This window comes from Rhamphochromis sp. 'chilingali' (assembly GCF_963969265.1).
Source record: "Rhamphochromis sp. 'chilingali' genome assembly, chromosome: 18".
Classification (NCBI taxonomy): domain Eukaryota; kingdom Metazoa; phylum Chordata; class Actinopteri; order Cichliformes; family Cichlidae; genus Rhamphochromis; species Rhamphochromis sp. 'chilingali'.
In genome coordinates this window covers 34,318,244-34,322,476 of record NC_137945.1, presented here as the reverse complement: position 1 = coordinate 34,322,476, position 4,233 = coordinate 34,318,244, and the positions used below count along the sequence as shown (strand labels likewise).

General features: G+C 45.9%; 1 pseudogene across 1 annotated transcript; it reads left to right on the top strand.

Moving 5' to 3' along the window:
• Positions 1-823: 823 nt before the first annotated feature.
• LOC308385904 (coiled-coil domain-containing protein 106-like) lies at positions 824-3,660 on the top strand (annotated as a pseudogene). The gene is made up of 3 exons: positions 824-830; positions 2,917-3,117; positions 3,338-3,660. The product of its transcript is annotated as a coiled-coil domain-containing protein 106-like (transcript).
• Positions 3,661-4,233: the final 573 nt, after the last annotated feature.

The window sequence follows — 4,233 nt, the reverse complement described above, 5'->3', positions numbered from 1 at the left end:
ACGAACCGATCTAGGAAATCACGGAGCACGTCGTTAACCAACGCTTGGAAGATGGCTGGGGCGTTGGTTAGCCCGAAAGGCATCACCAGGTACTCGAAATGACCGAGGTGTGTGTTAAAAGCGGTTTTCCACTCATCGCCGTCTCGGAGTCTGACCAGGTGATATGCATTTCGGAGGTCCAGTTTGCTGAACATGGTGGCCCCGTGAAGGAGTTCGAATGCAGATGAGAGAAGCGGGAGAGGATATTTATTCCTGACTGTAATTTTGTTCAGCCCCCGGTAATCAATGCAAGGACGTAGCGATTTGTCCTTCTTCTCAACAAAGAAAAAACCAGCCCCTACCGGGGACGAGGAAGGGCGTATTATGCCAGCAGCCAAGGATTCTGAGATGTAAGTCTCCATTGCTTCCCGCTCAGGCCGCGAGATGCTGTACAAGCGGCTCGTAGGTAACCGAGCCCCAGGAAGCAATTCAATGGCGCAGTCGTACGGCCGGTGGGGGGGTAACGACCTCGCCCTGTCTTTGCAAAACACCTCGGCCAAGTCGTGATAAACTGGCGGCACAGAGGAGAGGTCCGGTGGTTCCAAAGCCGGGGGCGGTTTGACAGTAGAGGCGAGGGGAGGGGCTGATCTAAGACAGTTCATATGACACTCCTCCCCCCACCCAGACACGCACCCCCCTCTTCCAATTTATGCGCGGATTGTGTTGCTGCAACCAGGGGTGGCCCAAAACCAGGGGGGCGTGCGGAGCCTGAAACACAAAAAGGCTGATTGTCTCAGAATGATTGCCAGATAACGTGAGGGTAACCGGCTCCGTAACATGAGTGATGTCTGGTAGGCGCTGCCCCGACAAAGCAGAAACACGAAGGGGGTGTGGCAACGGGTCGGAGACCAAGTTTAAGCGTTTGGCGAGGTGTGAGTCAATGAAGTTTTGTTCGGCGCCAGAGTCTATTAAAGCGGAGAGAGAGTGTGTCATGGTTTGCTTAGTTATCTTGGCTGGCAGCAGAAGACGTGGAGGAGAATCTTGAGAGAGCCCGCCCACCAGTATTCCTGCCTTTACTGGCGGGCGCGCCCTTTTGATCGCAACGGGCAGGTTGCCACGAAATGGCCTGTCTTGCCACAAAACAAGCACTCACCCGAAACCAAACGGCGATGGCGCTCAGTGGCGCTAACCCGGGAGTGCCCCAACTGCATGGGTTCCTCCTGGTCCAACTCCTCCCTTCGTTCCCAGCACTGCACTCTTCTGGACAGAGATCTCCAATGTTGTTCCCGGGATCTGCTGGAGCCACTCGCCTAGCTTGGGAGTCACCGCACCTAGTGCTCCGATTACCACGGGGACCACTGTTACCTTCACCCTCCACATCCTCTCGAGCTCTTCTCTGAGCCCTTGGTATTTCTCCAGCTTCTCGTGTTCCTTCTTCCTGATATTGCTGTCATTCGGAACCGCTACATCGATCACTATGGCCATCTTCTTCTGTTTGTCTACCACCACTATGTCCGGTTGGTTAGCCACCACCATTTTGTCCGTCTGTATCTGGAAGTCCCACAGGATCTTAGCTCGGTCATTCTCCACCACCCTTGGGGGCATCTCCCATTTTGACCTCGGGACTTCCAGGTTATACTCGACACAGAGGTTCCTGTACACTATGCCGGCCACTTGGTTATGGCGTTCCATGTATGCCTTTCCTGCTAGCATCTTGCACCCTGCTGTTATGTCCTGGATTGTCTCTGGGGCATCTTTACACAGCCTGCACCTGGGGTCTTGCCTGGTGTGATAGACCCCAGCCTCTATGGATCTTGTACTCAGAGCTTGTTCTTGTGCTGCCATGATTAGTGCCTCTGTGCTGTCTTTCAGTCCAGCTTTGTCCAGCCACTGGTAGGATTTCTGGATATCAGCCACCTCCTCTATCTGCCGGTGGTACATACCGTGCAGGGGCCTGTCCTTCCATGATGTTTCCTCGTCTCCCTCCTCTTTCTTGGGTTTCTGCTGCCTGAGGTATTCACTGAGCACTCGGTCAGTTGGGGCCATCTTCCCAATGTATTCTTGGATGTTCGTTGTCTCATCCTGGACTGTGGTGCTGACACTCACCAGTCCCCGGCCCCCTTCCTTCCGCTTAGCGTACAGCCTCAGGGTGCTGGACTTGGGGTGAAACCCTCGATGCATGGTAAGGAGCTTTCTTGTCTTTATGTCAGTGGCTTCTATCTCCTCCTTTGGCCAGCCTATTACCCCAGCAGGGTACCTGATCATGGGCAGGGCGTACGTGTTGATGGCCCGGATCTTGTTCTTACCATTCAGCTGACTCCTCAGGACTTGCCTGACCCTCTGCAGGTACTTGGTGGTTGCAGCCTTTCTAGCGGCCTCTTCATGGTTCCCATTTGCCTGCGGGATCCCCAGGTACTTGTAACTGTCCTCTATGTCTGCAATGTTGCCTTCTGGTAGTTCAATCCCCTCAGTTCTGACTACCTTCCCTCTCTTTGTTACCATCCGACTACACTTCTCCAGTCCGAACGACATTCCAATGTCATTGCTGTATAGCCTGGTAGTGTGGATCAGTGAATCGATGTCTCGTTCACTCTTGGCATACAGCTTGATGTCATCCATGTACAGGAGGTGGCTGACAACTGCTCCGTTCCGTAGTCGGTATCCGTAGCCAGTCTTGTTAATGATCTCACTGAGGGGGTATATATATATATATATATATATATATATATATATATGTGTGTGTGTGTGTGTGTGTGTATGTGTATATATATATGTATATATATATGTACACCTTATTCACATGATGAGATTTTCTTTAACGAAATCCTCATTCTCTTTAAGCACATAAGCTTACTAAATCATCAATTGTGTAATTGAAAAACAGGGGACTTGTTTCTTGTTTCTAAAACCAGCCATTTTGTTGTTTGCATCCTGCAGAGCAACCTAAAGACGAACCATTCAATGATCCATTTTCCTCGAAGGCTTCTGAAAACTCAGATTCATCTTTCGCATCTTCATCTGTATCGTCTGTGTGGTCATCCTCATCTTCATCCCCAAAGAAGCGAAAGCACAAATACAAGAAAAAGCATTCAAGAGCCAAGAAACCCAAGAAGGAGCAGAAGAAGCTCCGGCAGCGTGGTGAGCAAAAGATTTTGGAAGAGAAGATTTTACAGAAGAGGATACTATAAATGTGACATAAAAGATAGTATTATGATTGTAATTTGTTCTAAAAACTACTCTGTGTTCGCTATGTCATATATATATATATATATATATATATATATATATATATATATGCATGGATTAATATGCTTTGAGCATTTGCTTTTCTAATTATTTGCTTTGTTTTCATTTTCAGTTCAAATGCCAAATGACATTGTGCAGTGATACAAATCCCTCCTCAAGACATTTCCAAAGACGAAGACCATGACCAAAGCTTTTCAGAAGCATGGGCTCGACAGGAACACTGTTGTGTCCACTTCATCAGTTGGGGAGCTTGCTATTGCGGTCCCCAATGTGTACCAGGAGCTACTGTCCAACAAGCCTAGTGGAGAGACGGTACTAGCTTTTGCTAAGCGATGTGAGGCTGCAATTCAAAGCAGTGATGAAGTAAAAAACAAAATAGAAAGTATGAAGGCCGCTGGTACTTTGCTTCCAATTCGAAGAGGGAAATCTGTCTGAAACCCTAATTTGTTCTAAGTGGTTTTGTTTTTTTGAGCATATTGAACTGAAGAAAAGATCTGCAAAACCAATCATTTTTCAAAGATCTGTTCACATATGTGTTGAGTTTCCACACAACTAAGAGATTTACCTGTTAGTTTATTTTATTGGTTTTTTTTTTAAGTTTTAATTTGTATAAATGTGTGTAGAGTAAATAATACAGCTGTGCAGTTTCAGTTAAGGTATAATAATTTATTATATTATAATTATTATAATTTTCCTTTGTTTTATGCCAGTGGTGAATTTAGGGATGGGATTTGTTTCCTTAATATAGTTTTAGCTATCTTTAAAAGGCTTGTATATAAGTTTAGCAATGCTAAATAACTGTTGGTGCTTTATACTTTTTATAGTAATACCCAGTAATACTTAGAAATGTTTGTTGATCATAAATAAATGTTGACATGTTTTAAACTTTACAATAAGGCTCCAATTTGGCATTTATAAATATTTATTATTCATTAATAACTGGTTTTATGCTTTACACTTTACAATAAGGCTCCCATTTGGCATTTATAAATGTTTATTTGTCATTAA